Here is a 21,529-nt window from a genome sequence, read left to right as displayed (position 1 = left end):
AGGATTCAACAGTCAGAACTGGAAAAATTAAAAAGTAAAAGTAACGATACTACTGAAAAAGAAAGAAGAAATAGACATGAAACTGCTGAGAATGAAAGAAGCAAAGAAACATCTGAAAAAAGAAAAAGAGGCAAAGAAACTGAAAGAGCAGGATGAGAAGGAGAAGAACTGGAGTGGCATCTGGAGGTGCTTCTGGTGCAGCTCAACTTCCTCTTCCTCCTCCTTTACCTTACCTCTTTATATCCCCTCCACTCCCATTCTCTAGCTTAATTATCACCTTTTCATGTCCATTTATTATCTTAATCAGTCTTCCACACCCTTTCCCTCTTTCACCCTCCCTCTATCTCCTCTATTATCACCTCCTTACTCTCTTTCATCCCTTTCCCTGTTTCTTTCCTCCCCCCCCCCCCCCCCCCTTTTCCTTCGCCCCCAACCAAACACCCTGATTCTGCTGGATGTTTCTTCCTGTTAAAAGAGCATTTTTTCTTTCCACCCTCTCCTAGCGTTTGGTCATAGGGATTTCTCTCTAACACTGTAGGGTCTTTTACCTTTACCTTGCATTATAATAATTGCACATCCATGCATCCACAGATGAACAGACCTCAGCTTGTAGGTGGATTTAAACCCAACACCTTTTCACTCTTAGGTGACAAAGCCAACCACTGCAACTCCACGTTGGCCTCTGTTGGCCATCATCATTATTATAAATCATTAAACAAAACCAAATCATATTCCTGCCTGGTTGCTGCATCTATGATTAAAGAACATTTTCTTTCACATCACACTTTTAGGATTCTTAGAATACCTCCGCAACTCCAGTAAGTGTTGTTAAATGAGATATAAAAATGTTTTAGGAGACCCTGAACTTCCTTTTACTGTTAATACATCAATAACAGTAACTGAAAATGGAAACCAAAAATGTTCCCAGTAAGTATTCCCATTGCTCCATGTCTGCTACACTGGAAATTCTTTGCTTTTTTAGAGTCCAGGAAGAAGTCCATAAAGTCCATAAATCGTAATTATCCAACATCCCCAGATCTTTTTTCTTACAGTTAAGTGGAAGTTTGCACAGTGTTTGGTAAGTAATCAAATTCTCAGTGCTATATTAGAAACCGGACTGTACTGAAAGAACATAAAACCATCAACATGAAGGGATGCATCACATGACAGAAACACCCATTTAGATAAAGACTTGTTTTTCAAAGCTTTAAAGTTGTATTTATTAATGGTTTCTATAAAAGAGATAATCAGGCAGATTCCTGTTATGGAGTCACAAAATAACTGAGTGACTTTATTGCCTGATCCAAGGTTAAACGTTCTGTAGACCAAACAGGAATTTAATCTTTAACAGTCACAATCGTCAAATGGGATGACGAGAAGCCACACGGGTAATTGCAGATGTTTGAAAATCTGACATATTCTTCTAAAATAATAATAGCTGTTATCTAATTGAAAATGTGGCATGAATTACTTTTTTCCAGTTGATCAGAAGGCCAACTTACAGTTTTTCTCCATTGGTTTGGCTCATTTCTTTAAACAGAAATTACATTCTCAAAACTTTAAGATCATTTGGCAAAACACTCTTACAGTTTAGCACAACACTATAGCTCACCTGCAAAAGCTCATATCTCTTCCAAAACTGTTCACTCAGGCTTCAATCTAAATCCCTTTCTCATTTAAACAGTCAGTGTCTCCAAAATGGCAAAGATCCTTCTCAATAGCTTTGGCTCATTTCTCGACACAGATCGGACATTCTCATCATTCTTGGTGCTTTTGTCAAAATAAACCTGGATGGTTGATCACAACAACATGGTCCACCTGCAAAAGCTCATATCTCCCCTAAAACAGTTCACTCATGTGTCAAAACTACATTTCTTTCTAATCTGAATAGTCAGTGCCCCCAAAATGCATCGTCCCTTTGGCATTGTGTGAGTACTGCCATACAAAATGTTTAGATGTTTTGTCACTATGGCAGAGGACCAACAATATACCACAGAAAAGAGTAGCCTCCAAGGTTTGACATCACAGACTGCACTCACACTACCAAGGAAATGATAACCATTTTTTATTCACATGCAAAAGAAAGTTTCATATATATGTAAAAAGAAAATGTACATTACAGTAGTAAATTGTATGAACACAAAATCAAAAAACAAGGACTTATTCAGTGGTTGCTGTACTCATTCTCCCGCTGCACAGTGACTGGAATACTACTCTAAACTGTATGAATTAGGTAATTCCATAGTTTACAGTAATTTGTTCAATATATTTCTTGTCATATTTAGTATCAAAACATTCCACTAGTCCTCTCCACCTGCTAGTATAGACCTACCACTGTAGGCAGATGCACACAAAATCTCTACAGTAAGTTATACATTTTTTGCCTCACGCACAGTGCCCTGTCCTATACAACATATAATTCCATTATAGATTACATAGAGTACATACCTGTTTTCCCTGCGAAAGGTTTGGATGATGGAGGAGACTGTAGAGCGAGACACATTAGGCTGAACTCGACAACCTGCCTCTGCCATTGTGAGGCCATGGTTTATGACATGGTCTATAATTGTGGCCCGAATTTCATTCGGGACAGCACAGTGTCTTCGTGCTCCTCTTCCCCCTATTCCTCCACCACGCATTCTCAGTCCTCCTCTTCTTCTTCTTCTTCTTCTTCTTCCTTGAGGAAGAACTTCCCCTTGTCCGTTTGCTTGGCCTTGTCTATCCATGTTCAGAGATCGGACTGGCTCTGGTCAAGCTCTATACATCTGTGTTTGGCAGCACACAATCATGGAACACACCTGCGTGTGACACCTAGTTTCACCTGACTGTCAATGACTGTCATCAATTTATCAAATATTCAAAGAAATTCATATTTGGTATTCATGGTATTATGTTCTTGACCAATTTTGACAATTGAACAGATGGTTGTGCATGCGAGTACTTATACAATGAAATCATGCTGACATGTTTTGGAGAGAATGATCATTAGACTGAGAATCAACTAATCAGTTTAGATCTACAAGATCTATTCATTTGGAAAATGTGCTAAATGTGGGCTAACTGTGTAACTGTAGGCTACTTGTACTTAATCATTTGCAAAGATGCACTGAGACAATTGAGACATGTACTAAAGCATTTGCCATTTGATAAAATGAATGAGAAATGCCATTCTGTTGTGAACATTTGCCAAGAGGTTTGGAGGTTTGTCCATGTTATTTTGAGAATGTAATTTCTGTTTCAAGAAATGAGCCAAACCAATGGAGAAAAACTGTAATATGGGGATTCTTCTATTAAAGCTGGTAAAACATCAACGAAATATCTTATAAAAGTAAGCATGATTACCGTATGGCAAGTTGCAGAAGATTTGATTATTTTTCAGTCGTTCTATGGAAACAGAGCCTAATCTTTAGAGAAAAATTAGACTTGAATACAATTTATTGGTATGATAAAATAAAACAAAATGCTATTTGAGCAGTGACAGCTTCTGGAGTTATCAATTTCACCATATTTGTTTTTTTAAATCAATGAAATAGAATTCTAAGCACCACAGGAGTGTTTATACCCACAGTGGGTATAGCAGAGCAAGGGCTGTATGTTTAGGGCAAAATTCTGTCACACATACAAATGTTGGTGAGGCGATGTATGTTGAAGGTGACACGTGAAAGAAACGCAACATTGCACTGGTGTCACTGGTGCTACCGTGTAAGAAAACCTTCCTTTAGCAATTTCCTGAAGATCTATTAAGAATTATTCACAGTCAGTACAATGTCTCAGGCAATTTATCACAATTATTTTCTCTTTTATTTCTTAATTTCATAGGAAGCCTCTTTTTCGGTCACTGCTTCCTTATGATGATGATCAGTCAGTAAGATGGAGAGTAAGGATCTTTGGTCTTACGTATGCTACCGTGTGGCTTTGTTTCCGTCGCATCAAATAAAATGTGTTTCGTTTGGCATGATAATAATTTTACATCCACTGAATGTTGCTACATAAGAATAAAGCAGCAGAAACTCATCTTTCAGACACTTTAACATCTTTAGCTCTAAAGAATAACAATTATTGGCCACAGGCAGTATCAGGCATCAGACCCAAAAATCACAGTCAATAATACAAGGACATCCAAAAAGTCTTCCAAATTAAAATAGGTTATGTCATAACATCTTATATAAAGTTTCACATGTATGGGAATAAAGGAGGTTTTGTCTGCCTTTTCATAGCCAAGTAAACTTGCTGGCCATGATGGTAACAGCTGAAAGGACTGATGGAGGGTGTGAGAGCTGTATGACCAGTAGAGTCAGACAGAGGTGCTTAAACTGTATCTGTTTTGTCTTGTGTATAACAGTGAAGCTATTATGCCAGGATTAAATACTGAAGGTCCAGACAGATTCAATGAGTGACTCGTAAACCAGGCTTGAAACTTCTTTACTGATTTTAAGACTTCTGACCTTCCTCGGGAGAGTTTGAATCGTGGCTGTTGAGTTATCTTGTATATTGAGTCAGAATATACAAGAAGAGAGCGAGAGAGGTACCTACCTCTGTTCCCAGATATCTGAAAGACTCACCTGCTCTACCAGCTGTCCTTGGGGTTATGCATGTCGCAATTTGCCCCTACAACACTACTCCTCTGTCTTGCCTATAACAAGCTTTAAGGTGTTTTCCATCAGTGACCTCATGTCACCAGGGCCATATCATCTGCACATTTTAAAAGAGTCATTGTTGCAATACGGGAAGTACTGCTATTTATATAAATGTAAAAATAAAAACTGGTGATAAAACACAATCTTGTGGCAATCCTGTGTTTAAAACTCTGTTAAAATCCATACCGACAAAGCTGGGTTGACCTGCAGTTGAATTAAACGGTAAAGTAAAAATGTGAATATTTGCAGTATTAAAAGAATATGAATAGTATGAACAGTCCCCTAGTTTGAGGATGTTTGCAGTGTCCAGCAGAGATGAGTTCTCATACTTCACACTAAATTTAGCATAGAAACAAACTGGAATGAGCTACTGCATGATTACTTATTTACAACTACTTTTGAAACAGTGTTATTGTAGAAACTACATGGCTGTGCAAATGAACAAATCATGCAATCACACTTCCAAACCTGTTAAAATAAATATCATTATTCTTCTGTGATTCTGACAATGTGTGCTGAAGAGACAGAGAAATAATATTTCATCAAAGTACCAAAGGAGTACAATAATATCTGCCACAAAGAGACGGCACATGTGGTCTTTAATTAAATGCACAAAAAAAGATTTAAAAGAAATTCTTTTAAGTTGTAGTAGTGTGACCAAAGTTCAAATGTTAGAAAAATAAATGAATTTTAAGACATCTGTGGAAGGACCCATGTGATGAAACCATAAACAGCGCTCACTCATATCGGTAACATTACTCTTCTTTAAAAAAGTCTGACAGCACCGTGTTTGTTTTCCTTGTTCACACGGAGTTAGACCAGAAGGTCAACATCAGTTTAATCTGTGTGCTCAGTTTAGTAATAGGTTGGAGACATGGTCAGTCTAGGTTAGCTGTGGAAGCAGTTTTCAATGCTGACTTTCTTCTTTTCTACTCAATGCAAGGGCTGCAAAGTAAAAACATCAAGCCAGTCAGGCCCCTGTTGCTTCTCTACTTGCCTCTGCTGCTGCCACACTGCTGTAAAGCATTTCTTGCTTCATACCATAGAATTATTTATCTTATCTAGCTTTCCAAAATCGTCGGCTTCCCTGTAACAATGGCAGAAAGGGCGGAATGAAAAACATTTTCTCAGGCTCTTTGCAGAAGGAGCCATACACATCATCACACATATAAAGCCTGTCAGCACACTTCTCTCTCTCCATCTGCAATTGTTCTCAATAACCCCTGTTGCCCAGATGACTGATGGCAGGTTACTGGATGAAAGCCAGCCTCTACTCCACTCCAACTAAAAAGTCTCTCTCCAGCATTTCATTCAGTACTATTCAATATCAGGCATCGCTGCACAACCCAAAGAGTGATGTGTAAAAGAGGTGGGGAGGCTGAGATGAAAGAGCAGCGGGTTGCTCACGAATGATGAGCTCCGTTGGGTGTGACTGTGGCGATTTGGAGCGAGGTGCTTGTCAGTATGCTGTTTGAAACACAGTAAAAAATGTGAAGGTTCAGAATTACCTTGTTTGATTATTTCAAAAAAGTAAGTTTTAAAAAATCTATAAGTAGAGGATTTGTACAAAGCAACTTCAAAGATCACTCTAAGAAATAACAATGACGTTGCAACCCTGTGATTTAATCTAAGAAACTTTGGGGAGGAACAAAGATATTTATTCTGTTGATAAAAACTATATTTATATATGTAATCCTTGATATTTACCACACAGTGCACACAGCATAACAAACCCACCAGGACTTTCTTCTCTCGCTGGTATCTTTTTATCTTGCTTAAAAAAAAAAAAACAGACCCTCCCTGGCGGTATTTTTTCCCCCCTTTATCTTGATCTTCTTTTTGCCAGAGTGTCTCTCCGTTTCTCTCTGCTCCAGTGTGTTTGTTTGGAGAGTACAGCTCGCCCAGTACAACATGGAAGTACGTCAACGTTGCTGGCTTCTTCGTAGATAAGGGCAACAGGAAAAGACCTCTCATAGAGAGCAGAGACAGGAGGGGAGGAGGACGACAAAGGGCCAAAACCACTACGTTGGTGAGGAAGAAAATATAAATGGAGGGAATAGAGGAGGGATCAAGAGGTCATGCACAGTGCAATAGATCAATGACTTATTACATCATAAAGATTTTTTCTTATGTCTCCATTTACTGAATCCTGTCTTTATCATGTCTGGATGTTAAATTGTTGTAAAGTTTTATAATCTCATTAAGTCTCTTTATCAAGGAACTGCTGCTTTATAAAGATACGAGTGGATGCTGTCATGTCACGTGAGTGTTTTGTCTTCAGTTATTTCCCGTTGTGTTGTTGATTTAGGTTCTTCAATTAAGGCTTCAGATGGGTTCGTATTGGAATTCTGGGAATGTTATTGTATGCTGATGACATTATTTAACTTGCTCTAAACAAAAAAGGAACGCCGATTCTGAAGTCTCAAATTTTAATGTGGTAGAACAATTTACGTATGCACACTGGCCACTTTATTAGTTACAACTTGCTGGTACTGGCTTGGACCAACATTTGCCAATAGAACTTGATTCTTCATCGCATAGATTTAACAAACTTGCTCAGACATTTTGGGCCATCTTGACATGACAGCATCACACAGTTCCTGCAGACCTTTTGGCTGTACATCTATGATGAAAATATCACCATTCAGTACCTTCCTGCATTGCTATATTGGACCAAGACCCGGTGACTATGGAGGCCCTTTGATTACAATACGATTTAAATGCAGATGAACTGATATTAAGGGGTGCAAAGGAATTATCCGCCACACCATTACACCACCCCCATCCTGCACAGTTGATAGAAGGCAGGAAGGATACATGCTGTCATGTTGTTTACACAAAATACTGAACCTACCACCCACGTTGAAACTCATCAGACCATGCAACATTTTTCAAACTTCTGTTGCTCAGTTTTGGTGAAACCATGCAAACTGTAGCCACAGTTTCCCGTTCTTAGCTGACAAAGTGGCGTCCGCTGTGGTCTTCAGCTGCTGTAGCCCATACTTCCAGGTTTGATGTGTTGTACATTCATGTCGTGCATTCTGCATACCTTGGTTGAAACAAGTTGTTATTTAAGTTACTGTTGACCTCCCCTCAGTTCAAAGTAGTCTGTCCATTCTTCTCTGACCTCTGGCATCAACATGACACTTTTACCCAGAGAGTGTGTTACTTCTCTACAAGGTGATCGTGAATCGAGAGTATCAAAAACATGATCTCTGAGAAATGTTTTCAAATTTTTCACAATGTTAGCTCTCATTACAGTGAATGTTGCAAAAGAAAATCAGTTTAAATCTGTTATAGTAAGGTGGAGGCAGACAGGTCAAACTATAGAAGCAAGGAAGTTTTTTGGCACTACAAGGCCAATGCAAAGTAGACGGCGAATGTGTCAGTGTAGCACAAAAGAAACCAGATTTCCAACAGGTCTGTAATCAAGCATGCTTGAATAGACAAGCCTTTATCTGCAACATGAATTGTTATGGCATTGAGTGAGGAGATAAAAGCAGAAGGTGTAGCATTCATCCCGATACATTCAGTGTTTCCCTCCCTTTATATGTCTTTATCTCTTCTTCCTGCTTGATTCAGGACTAACGCTTTGATCTGGTTCTTCACATAACAAGGCCCCAGGGTGGACTAACACAGCAGACACAGAACAAATTTAAATATGTGCTTGCGTATACATTTGAGTACATATATCTATCCTTAAACTATGTGCACTTTCTGTGATAAACCTATCCAGTAGGTATAGCGTAACCACAAAGCCATCTGAAACCCTGCCCCATGACTTAAGCTATAATTTAATGGTACCATTTCCTATTGTTCATTCCAGCTACTTCTTATTCTGCCACCTTTATTTGTCCTAGTCCACAATAAAGTTTTTGACCGGTATATGTAAACCATCCAGGTACTTTTAGTATATCCCTGCATGTATATATTCCATTGTTAGGTGGACCTCACAAATACCTTATCTAAGCATGAAGGTGACCGATTTAAGATATAGCTTGTGAGATCATTTTAAGAAAACAGACAATCCCAAGGCGGTGACCTCAAACATACCTAATCATTTGAGACATGCCAGACCCAATCAGTCTAATGCAGGGGTGTCAAACTCCAGGCCTTGAGGGCTGGTGTCCTGCAGGTGTCCTTGATCCAACACAGCTGATTCAAATGGCTAAATGACCTCCTCAACATGTCTTGAAGTTCTCCAGAAGCCTGGTAATAAACTAATCATTTGATTCAGGTGTGTTGACCCAGGGTGATATCTAAAACCTGCAGGACACCGGCCCTCGAGGCCTGGAGTTCAACACCTCTGGTCTAATGTTAGCTACTTAGCATTGCTACTTTTAAGCTCTGTTCAATCACTCTTCATTAATGACTAAACGTACCTGTTCATTATGCTCTCAAGCACTCTGGACCGTGACTGGGCCATCCCAACATTCAAGATTCAAGATTCAAAGCATTTATTGTCATGTGTACCAAGAAAAAGCATATCTCTGTACAATGAAATTCTTTCTCTGCTGTCCACACACAGATGCCGGTTAATATGTACAATAAAATACAAATAGCATGAATAAATAAATGGAGACAAAAATGAAAAATTGAAGTATTAAATAGATTTATGTGCAAAAGCGGTATGAGCTTAGTATGCTGGTTGATATGTGAGATGACCTGATGTGCAAAAATTATTGTTACTGTTAAAATAGGTCAGCTGTTTAACATGGCGATCTTTTTTAGTTATTCCATTGAATTTTTGCTGCTCTGCTTGGGTTCATTGTCCTGTTGCATGACTCAGTTTCACCCAAATTTGAGGATGGCCTCACATTGGGCACTCTCAATGACTGCAGACTGCCCAAATCCTGTGCCTTCAAAACAAGCCCAGATCATCACCCTTCCACCAGTATGAGGTGTTTAGACTGATATGCAAACCCATGCCATGCTGCCATGTTCTTTTTAGAGAGAAGAGGCTTTCCCCTGCCAAACCTTCCAAAGCCATACTTGTTCCGTCTTTTTCTAGCTGTACTGTCATGAACTTTCACATTTAATATGCTAACTGAGGCCCGTGGAGACTGAGATGTGGTTTCTGGGGTTTTGCACAGTCTGACCTTGGAGTGATTTGCTTGGAAGTCCACTCCTAGGAAGATTGGCATCTGTCTTGAATACTTTCCTCTCCATGGTCTTCCTCACTGTAGGATGATGGGCTTCAAATTGTTTGGAAATGGCCTTATAACCCTTCCCAGATTGATGGGCAGCAACAATTGCTTCTCTAACGTCACTGCTGATGTCTTTCCTCCTTGGCACATGTGTCAACACACACCTGAATGCTCCAGAACAGCAAACTACTACAACTTGTGTTTTCATAGAAGGGCTCACACTTGCTGATGATCAATTGCAATTGATTAGCCGCACTTGGCAGCTACTTAACCTCTTAAGTCTTATGTGTGTACTTCATTTTTCATGTACTATTTCTATAACTAGAACTTCTGCTAAACAAGTGACAATACAATGTAGCATACTATGTGTTGTTGTTCATATGGGGTGTATTTATCTAATTCTAAGACCTGATAACAATCAGATTATTTTTATTATGTTTCTATACAGAAAGGATCACTATAATTTCTCTGCTGAAGCCACTTTATCATAATGTGCTGTTTAGTTACAGTATTTGTGTTTAAATACTGCCTAAAGGTCAGGTTGATTCTGGGTGTTGAGGTTATGGAAATATCATTATCTTGATTTAACACCCAAAACATCTGCAGGGGGTTAAAGAGAAATTGCTTTTTAACCTTGATAAAAGTTTTTCTATTTCCTGAATCTAACCACATGCAGCCACCACAGCATCTGCAGTAAAAGTAATCTAATTTATGCAGATTAATATCGTCTGCAACCAGTTTCTCAGAAAGTCCAGTGTGTTGAATAAATGCTGCGATTCACTGTCATAATTCACACTTGATTCTTTAAAAGTATTCCAGGAAGTATTTAAGATACTTCATGTCTCTGTTTACAGTATAGCTGTAAACAGAGACTTTTTACATGTGAATTTTAGAGGCACACAAAAAAAGGAGATACTGAATGTGGGGGGAAGGAGACTGGACGGCTTGTTCTGGCCCAGCCAATATGTCTCTCGCAGAAGGCGGTGTGTTGGTGTGGAGGGATTCCCATTCCTCTGAAGTCTGGCGCTCGGTATCTGGTTACTCCTGCAGGTCTGATGATTACCCTCCACTCAAATTCCACAGCCCTCATTTACTCCAATCCACACAGGAATCTTGCAAAGTCAGCTTTACACACAGAACAAAGACACACATAAACACAAGGACCAACAACCCCGACGGCTCTCCAGTCCAATTTTAAACCAACTTTTAACTCAAAACATTCAAATCTAATTACTTTTATGACCCCTTCTCTCATCCCCGTTTCCCCTTCCAGTTGTCTCCGTCACAAATTCTCTCAAAAAATGCAACACACAACACAAGAACGTAACAGTCTGGATAATGACTTCGACTGTGGGTGAGGTTTGTGTTGCCACTGCAGTGCTAACCTGGTTGTAAAATGCCATAATACTGCAATCCACATGTAGCCGTTTGTCACCTCGCACCAAACTGTAAGCAGAGCAGCAGCAATGTGGCGGTTTAGCCCTCAACCTTGTCTGCTCCCCTCCTGCTGCAAGGAATGCGGTCGCAGACAGCCGACGAGACACCGACTCAGCTGCGCGTATACCCACATGTTGCACAGTTCCGTGTTGCTGCCACAGGACTTGGTGTTCTTTCAGAGAGACCACTTGATTTAAGACATCAGTGTTTGTGTGTTAGTGTGTGAAAAGGTCACACACTCCCTGCAGGACGTGCCTTCACCTTTGTATTTGGCAGTCATCTTGTCGCCAAACACTGCTTCCTTCCTTTTGAAAATAAATTTCCCATTGCTTTATTAAAGTCAGGTCTCTGTCAGGTAGTGTGACATCACAGTGTTGGCCTGTGGGAGAAAGGTCCAAATAGACAGAGGACAGTGCAATTCATAATCAAGAGGCGGGCTTAGGGAATGTCTCTGCTTGGTTAACATAATTGAAAAATGAAAGGAATACGATATTGTAGTGATCTCAAGCTTGTCCCACGGTGATATTGCACAGATGAATTATTTCTCATAGGTTATGTTTCAAGTGTTCACTGGCATTTCTCTTGATTTATCTTGGTAATAATAAGCGCACAGCATTCAATACAAATGGGCGAGAAAGGGCACCAGAGAGAGGGATGTATGTGATGATTTAATGTTATGGCCATGTAGAGGGTATAATGTATAAAACAGGGGAATCTATGGAAGAATACAGAAATCCAAACAATCTTTATTTTGCAAAACCATCGCTAAAAGCAGACCTGCTGAGCATTTTGGACTCAAAAGGCAGATTCTGGGTGGAGTGTCACTTAGAAAGATATTAAGACGATGATTCACACAGCTGGGGAAAACAATTTAAATTGTGTTATAATTTTTGTTGTTTGCCAGTTTGATCTCTGGCAATTGCATGGCTTTTGCAGGTCTGCACTTTAAAGTCAATTTCATTTAGCGCTCTGCTCTGCCAGAAAGACGTTGCAGCTGCTTAAGTAAATGAAATCAGATACGGTGTGAGGCCTGCAATATTTGTGAAAAGCCAACAGACAGTTGAAGACGAGTCATCCTGTTTCTTTCGTCATTAAACCTGTGATGCCTAAATCTGAAACGGCACGGGTTTTCACAGTATACCAGCTGGTTTTTGTTTTAGTTGTTCTCCATAATTTAGTACTTTGTGTTAAAGTTTTACAATGTATGCCCTAGAACACAAATCCCTATTTTTTGGTGCTTCTTTTCTCCATTTTCCAGTCATTAAAAGAATAGTTATAACAGAAACATATTAATTAATTGAGAAAATAATATGTTAACTGCAAATCAAGGTAACAGCTGGCTACAGCCCTGTCTCAATGCAAATCTGGTGCTAATAACTTCCTAAACATGATTGATGAATGATTTTTATCTGCAATAACTGTGCAGTGATACAGAAAGAACATTTCTACTTGTGTGTGCTAAAAATGTTTAAAAATGAAAATGTGCTTACTGTTATCATTTTGAGGTATAACTCAGTTCCATCCTTATTAGGTACACATGATTGACTCCTTCTGACTTCGTCTGAAGAGATCTACTGGATTTTCCCACAAAATCGTCTCTAGGGTTTACCAAGAATTGTATGAAAAAGAGGAACTATCTAGTAAGTGGCAGTTATCTTACTAGATCTTGGCGAAAATGTCTTGTTGATGTCAGACAGTTTCAAACGGAAGACAACAGCAACTCAGATAATCACTTATTATACCCAAGGTATGCAGAAGAGCATCTCTGAATGCACAACACAATGGGCAACAGCAGAAGACCACATCAGCGCGGCTCCATTCAGCAAAGAACAGGAAACTGAGGCTATCAACAGAAGACGGTTTTGTCCGGTGGTCTTGATTTCTGCTGCAACATTCAGTTGTTTGGGTGAGAATTTGGGATAAACAATATCAAAGCACTTCGCTCCCGCTCTGCAGGCCTACTTGTTGTTCCTAGAGTATTTAAAAGTAGAATGGGAGGGAGAGCCTTCAGTTTTCAGGCCCCTCTTCTGTGGAACCAGCTTCCAGTTTGGATTCAGGAGACAGACACTATCTCTACTTTTAAGATTAGGCTTAAAACTTTCCTTTTTGCTAAAGCATATAGTTAGGGCTGGACCAGGTGACCCTGAATCCTCCCTTAGTTATGCTGCAATAGATGTAGGCTGCCGGGGGATTCCCATGATGCATTGAGTTTTTCCTTTCCAGTCACCTTTCTCGCTCACTATGTATTAATAGACTTCTCTGTATTGAATCATATCTGTTATTAATCTCTGTCTCTCTTCCACAGCATGTCTTTATCCTGTCTTCCTTCTCTCACCCCAACCGGTCGCAGCAGATGGCCGCCCCTCCCTGAGCCTGGTTCTGCCGGAGGTTTCTTCCTGTTAAAAGGGAGTTTTTCCTTCCCACTGTCGCCAAAGTGCTTGCTCATAGGGGGTCATATGATTGTTGGGCTTTTCTCTGTATCTATGAAGCGCCTTGAGGCGACATTTGTTGTGATTTGGCGCTATATAAATAAAATTGAATTGAATTGAATTGAATCAACAGTTTTGGGCTGCTGGTTGTGGTGTAATGGATCTTTGCACACTTTAGGCCCTGTAATACCAGCTGACTATCTTTTAAATGTCACATCCTACCCTGGTATTGTTGCTGACAACCTCTAAGAACAACCACAGTGTACAAATCTTCTTATGGCTATTTACAGCAGGATAATGGAGCATGTCACAAAACTCAAAATTTGTTTCTTGAATGAAAATAAGTTCAGCTGTGAAGACAAATGAGGATCCAATGAGAACTTACAATGTTTAATAGTGTACATTGTGCTTTTCTCTCAGCTACATTGGTGTGTGGTGAGGTGATTTCTGTGCTGTCCTTTGTCGTAACTGCGTTTTGCCGTTTAAAAGACAGAGTTTCAAAACCTTCCCTCAGAAACCTTCAAGAGATCCTGCTTTTGTGTATTCCTGTGCTCTACATGCTGGCATATGTGACTGCACAGTCAAACGGAGGACGTAAGTAAGCACTGGTTTAGAAACTCACAAATTCCAATTACAGCCAGCTTGTCTGTACGAACCAGATCAATGTTGGCTCAAAATTCATCACACTAAAGTGCTGTGCTCAAAACATTTTTCTAATTACAATCAGGGAGCTGTGTTCCTGCTAGTGTCAGCTAATTTTAGTTACAGTAATAGCAAAGTCTTTTAATTTACTGCGCTTCAGTGTTCACTGACCACCCAGAAAGATTTCATAGCGAGAGAGCATGCTATTTACATGTAACAGGACTTCAGTGTGCATGTGTGTTTGCATGCCTTTCAGCCCATCTGTACTTGTGTTTGTTTTTTGTGTTTTCTTTAGTACGTGCAAGTCAGGAAAGACAAGAGGGCGGCCATACTGGGGTTAAAGCAGCATATGAAAGCCAGAACTGACTGTCATCTTCTTCAAACCCCCTATTGAACTCCCAGCATGTAAACATGGCTAGACTGTCCACGCCCCACCACCTCCGTCACCCCCAATCCCAAGCCCTGGCCCCCCCTTGGGGCACAGGCTGTCTTATCTCCCCACCAGGGAAGATGAAGAGAGGGAGATGGGGGCTTGCTCTTTGTCTACCGGCACAGGGCTTTGTGCTTCTCCCCCACAAGCAGGCACATGTGCACAAATATATGACAGCATATACGCACGAGCACAAACACAGGCAGAGGTGAGCAAATAGCATGCGACACACGCCAGGCAAATGCAAGGACAAAGCATGCAGGAACTATTCATCCATAAATACTGCACATCAGCATTTATACGGTGTCACATGACTCATATTCAAGAAATAATTGGCTTAACAATCCAGAGGATGTCTGCATATGATTGAGTGCTAGATTCTGATTTGAAAAATAATCCCTGACACGAAAAGGTCAGGGTATATTCACACACCTGCAACAGAACAATGCAGCCACCACTAGCCCCACCTATGGAGGCCCCAACCAGGGACGCGTTATTTTCAGCGTGTTGGAAGTGCTCCTTTCAGATTGTCCTCCACGGTGACACAAATGCACCATGTAATTTCAGGGTTTTATTGATTTCTCTTCCTGAGGTCTTCTCCTAATCGCTACACCTTGACCTCAGCAGGAAGTGTCATGAGGTCAAGGAAAGATGCAACAAAGAATGTATAAGGGAAAAGAGAAATGTGGTGCTCGGTTTACTTTATAATGTAATAGTGGATTTTGTTGACTTGGCTCACATGAAACAGAACGACTGGCGATCCAGTGTAACTGCCAATTAATTAAAGCTGTGTGGCAAAAATGAACAGAATTTATATTAATCCTAAACACTAGCAAAACAGCAATAGTTAAACTGAGGGCACAAGTAAGGCAAACTGAACCATGATAAACAACCTTGATATATATATATATATATATATATATATATATATATATATATATATATATATATATATATATATATATATATATATATATATATATATATATATATATATATATATATATGTTAGGTAAGGTAATTGCTTCATAATAAACTCATTCTATTACAGCAGCATACAGTTCATAGTTTACTCGTGGGTTTTACAAGCCTGTAGATGAAGGTTTAAAACATATGAAGGGATTGTGGCAAGAAATAGAAACATTACCATGCACGTGATTATCACCACTTGTCAGTTATGTTGATTTTCTTTAAATGGCAGTTGTGTGAAATACAGAGCGGTATTATCTCACCTCCTTTTACAAGGAGTATCCATTGCGTGTCCTACACTAAAGGAGGTTATAAAGGAAGCACTTGGTATTTTAATTTGAATTGGCCAGCTGTCATTATGAAGCTACTTCCAGGTCAGTTAGGAACCTTCTTAAGCAATAAAAACAACTATTGGACCTGCAACCCTGGTGAGTGAGGAGGCAGCTTCAATTTAAAAAAAAAAAAAAAAAGAAAAACTAATTTACAAGCTTCAGCTTGCAACAACTATCTCCTTTGTGACAGAGCAGAACTTCAAACTATAAATCACCCAGATCAATGGGATTCACTCAGCTGTTGAGAAGCAGGTAGACAAAGTAATACATGCACAAGGACAGAACAAAACTGAAGGACAGGAGGCCCACATATAGCACATGTGACAAATATGGATACTGACTGAATTAGCTGCTAACCCAGTGGTTCAATAGCAATAGAAGAAAGACACGGCCAAAGGTGGCAAGAATCCAGAAGAATAGAGATACTATTGGTTGAGATAGTGAAGTGACCCTGATAGAAAAATATTATAACCTGCCACCATGGCTGTAACCAAGGTCACCAATGTCTGAACTTTGTTTTTCTAATACAACACTGTATAAATTGTCCCAACACCACTTGTGACGCTCTGGATGGTTTTTACTTTACTCTATGGGAATTCCCCTGCAGTACGTGTGTTTAAGAGGTTTGGTTGATGCATGACTCAAAAGGAAAGACTATTGGTTTGTTTAGGTATGAGCAGTGAATCAGGGGCACAGCAGGGCCAGAGCCATTGAGTAAGTACCCTTTTCCTTGTGACATTTTAATTTCATGTGAAAGAATTATTTTTTATTTTTAGATTTTGTTTTATTTCATTTTTTTTTATACTCACAGTTCACCATCACACAGGTGCTCCTGCAAAATAGGGAATCTCTGCAGGTGCTACACCTTTAAAATATGATGCATTAAGTGAAAAAATTCTGGATTTCACTCATTTCTAGAAATGAGTGAAATCCAGAATTTCTCTCTAGAATTTCTTCTAGAGAGAAGAAAGACAGAAAGTCTTCTTTCTTTCCTTTTCTTTTCATCCTGCCAGCAAGCCTTAAATGCAAAATTCCCCCAGCAGAGTTTACAAGCTGTTCAAAAAGCAGAATGAAGCACCAATAAAGCCATTTGGGGGGGAAAAAACGAGTGACTATGTATTTTACTCACCTGCGGTGTTACGTTGTTACACAAAATACTGCATTAATTGTTGATTGTTGATACATTATGTTACTTAAGAGTACTCTCTGGACAAACTAATTTGTTACCCTAGTCATTACATTACTGTTCTTTTATTCAGAAGCTTTGTAAGTAGATTACTTGTTAACAATTACTTGTAAACCCACAGTCCATTCAGTCCCACACAGTGACACCAATGCCCACCCTAATGAACACACACACACACACACACACACACACACACACACACACACACACACACACACACACACACACACACACACACACACACACACACACACACAAGCTTCCTTTTAGTGTTTAAATATAAACACAAAGCAAAATTGAAAAACCAGCCCAAAGAAACTTCAGAGTTACTGCCAAAGTAATTCTACTGTGGAAACATGTACAGATAGAAATGGAGGCTACGTTACTCCAGGCTACCTGTGTTACCTATTGAAGTTCAGTGTCTGGCTCCTGGGCTGGGGTTGGCATACACTCAGGGTTCTTTGCTGTGTGTGCAGCCACTTGCAAAGCACAGACATTGTGCTAGGGGTATTGTTTCTGTCCTAATGCAGTTTGCACTTTAACACTAGGCTCTTGTTCTTTGGTGCAATGGAAATAAAAGCAAAGTCCATATCGACACTCCTCAAAAGTTAGAGACCACTCTACCAACTTCCTCCTTCCTGAAATTAGCTCATTGTAGTGGAAGTGCACAGGAAGAAATAGACATGCTTGACTTTTTACATTTTTATCATTATTATTATTATTAGTAGTATTATTAGTATTATTTCTATCCACCCATCTGGCAGATATCTGAAGAACTTAAGTAACATAAGAAATGCTGTAACTGCAATATGATTACTGAACTCAGTATAATAATGTGCTACATTTCTGCATTACCAAAATATTTAATGGCAGTAACATGCCATTCCCAACACTGCTTACCTGATGCTGATAGCCACTTCTTCTTGTGGCTGGAGCTTACAGTTTTTTCTGAATGCTTAAACCCTAACTGTGATTCTTATAGCACAATTTCTAAAACTATTAATACTTATAGCAAAACCACTCACTGAGTTTGCAAAACTAAAAGCACAAACACTGCTTTGCACTTAGTTTGCCATTTTGTAACACACACTTTGCAAACCTGTAGCTACAATCCACTGCACAGCACTCTTTTTGCAGAACTGTAAACACAACTCACTGCTTTACACTCAATTTCCAAATGATCAATGCACTCCTAGCAAAACTATACACATTTAAGGCCATTATTTACACTATTTTGCCAACTGTCTGGCACACTGTCACATGTGAAAACTTTTTTAGATAATTAGTTCACTTTGCAATCAGCCTAAGCACTATAATACAGGTAAGTTCTGTGTGTGGAGTACAATGGAGGGAGCAGGAAGAGTGAGAAGTAGAGGAGGCCAAGGAAGAGGACGTGGAGGTGAAGAAGTAGGAAGAAGAGGACGACAAGGACAAGGAGGAGCAAGAGGAGGACGAGGAGGGGGGAGAGGAGGACGAGGAGGGGGGAGAGGAAGGGTAAGAAGAGTAAGAAATAGAATTGCTGATGACATCAGAGCTACAATAGTGGACCATGTAATCAACTGTGGAATGACCCTGAGGGGAGCTGGCCAACGGGTCCAGCCTAACTCAAGCCGCTACACTGTAGCAAGTATCATAAGGATATTTTGAAATGAGAATCGGTTAGTACAGTCACTTTGCACTAAGATTTGTAGCACTGCCATATGCTGATGAGAAACACAACAATACCATAGATGTAAAAATACTGAAATTGTTACTTTACAGAATTGCTAGACGACCAGATGCTGGGGCAGAGGAAGCATGTTCACTGCAGACCAAGAAACCCATATAGTCAATATGGCGATTGCAAATAATCCTATACTTGGTAATAAACACTTGTGTTTGTTTTGATGTGTGTGAATAAACACCAGTACTTGAAGTTTGGATCCGTCTATGCTTATGGATCTATGACAAAAGTATGAGCTCAAACTGACATAGCCTACGTTGTGCACAGAGAAAGCAAAAGCCAGATGTGTTTTGTATTCATACCATCAGTGTGCAGTTGGCGCATTGTGTGCTTAGTAGATGATGGCTTGTGTGTACTGTTTGATACGAAAACACCATTTTTACGAAGGTGTGAAGAGTTAATCTAGCTGTGTTCGCTTTTGCAAGAGAACTACAATGTTTTGATAATTGGGTGACAGGTTTTCTTATTTGTGTGTAGAGTTTTGCAAAAATAGCCAATAGTTACAAAAAATGTGCTTAAGCAATCAGAAAAAACTGTAAGTGGTCAGTATCCAGGTGATAGTCTTGTCCCATGGTGACTTTGGGGAACTTTGTTTACAGAAGTATCCAGCCCTAGCAAACAGTTAGTTCAGCTAAAACATGGTATTTGATGTTATTTATACCACTGGAAGTCTAAGGAGCTTACCCCTGGAAATTTGGCTAATGGCAAATTAGTAAGCTAACACAAAGGGCAGTTTTTTATAACGTTTGCTACACCACATTTTGATGTGCTAAAGGTAAATAAAGGCGTGACCGGCTGTTTCTTAGTTCACTTCGGACTTACTTCAGCTAGCATTAACCATTGACAGTTTCACAGTAGCATAACTGTCATTTGACAGTCAAAAAGGTATATTGTATATTAAAGCCAAATTTTTATCAATAAATGCTACTCTTTGCTCAACTGGGATTAGCTGCCATTTACTGCATTATACCACTAGGGGCACCGCTTCACCAATTCCACTAATTTATAATACAACACCTCATTCTCAAAAAGAGCTAGAAAAAAGTCTTTATTATTGTATTTATTTGGCTGAATATTCTTTCCTTAGAAGATGTTGAAGGCAGCGTTTTTGCTGTTTTTTCCTAAAACAGACTCATTTAAACACACTGAGTCAAATACTGTGGAACTAAATCACTCATGTTTTTCCTAGAAGCGATTCACACAAACAGCTTACTTTTGCTGTGTACATGTACATGCTGACGAGAGATTCTGGAGAAATCTGCAATACTTTTAATGGAATTATTGAATCGGGGTCATCCTGTCTGGAGAAGTCATGGGTCATGGATATAAGGACACACAACCACACACAGCTCCGAGCCGCTTTAGCTGTATTAGCAGGGTTGGGGATTATTGTTTCGAAGGACACACACAACACACACACACAGATAGCCATGAGATTTAAGGGTCCCATCATGTGGAAATAGATTTTGATTTAAGTGACTGTCTCTGTGTGAAGGTTTCTTTGTGGGTTTTGAAGGAGATACAAAGATATAAAGTTGTGTAGGTGTTGAGCACAGTCTTTAATAAGAAAGAATATAAATATGCATCCATCCTTGTGTTTCAGCCACAAGCACTTGCTGATATATCTTTTTCAATGTGGCTTTATGTTTGTGATTCTTAGTCTTATGGTGTAGTATATCACTAGCAAAAAAAATATGTGAATATTGCATTTTTCAGTCTTTTTCTTTTTTAAAAGTTGTTCAAATAGACAAGCAAAATGCAGCAATAAGAAACATATAAGCACATAAATTCCCCACTAATTATGCTGGACAAGATCTATTTGAAAGGTCTGATATTTCAGACACTTCTAAAGGGTTTCATCGAATAAGGAGGACATGAAGAAAAACGTACAGACATCTTTCTGTCTCCACTGCAAAGTTGCTATCAGTAAATATGATTTTTGTCTCTGGTATTCTCTATGAAATGCCATGTGTTCTTTAGCAGAGTGCAGGATGGGGTGGTTAGAGGGGATTGGATGGCGTGGAAAGTGGGTCTTGTGAATGTAGGTCTTTGAAACAGTGTGTGTGTGGGTAAAGCAGGCTTACAGTAGTAATCCTCTTCACAGACACTCATCTGACTAGCAACAGGACGGGACCCAGACAGACAGACACGCATGCCTCACGCATATACGTGTTTGTTAGAAGGAAATCTGTTTTGGTTTGCCCTGTTTTGAGAAATAGGCTGTTAATGTGCCAACATCTCCAAGTGCATGCTCGATACACCCTTCTGATATCTGAAGATGTCTAAGTGAAGTTGTAATCTTCCAGTAAAGTTTTAATTTCCTTAGGTGTGGCACCAAATTCTTCTGCGATTGTTTTAATGCTGCATTCTTTTTGTTTTTATCAGCCCTTTAAATAAAGTTGCGCCTCCAGGAAACCAGACCCTCTGTTGACTTTATTGGTTCCTGAAGTTTGTCATTAGGGCTTCCTGGCTGTGATGTCATCAGTTTCTTAATGACAGAGAGGAAGAGGGACATTCATCCCCCAAATAACTCAGGAAAAACAGACAATTTTAAAAGGCATAATGAGCCCGTTGGAGCACGGACAGTGAGTTATGGC

This window comes from Neolamprologus multifasciatus, chromosome 7, assembly GCF_963576455.1.
Source record: "Neolamprologus multifasciatus chromosome 7, fNeoMul1.2, whole genome shotgun sequence".
NCBI lineage: Eukaryota > Metazoa > Chordata > Actinopteri > Cichliformes > Cichlidae > Neolamprologus > Neolamprologus multifasciatus.
This window is presented reverse-complemented; position numbering follows the sequence as displayed.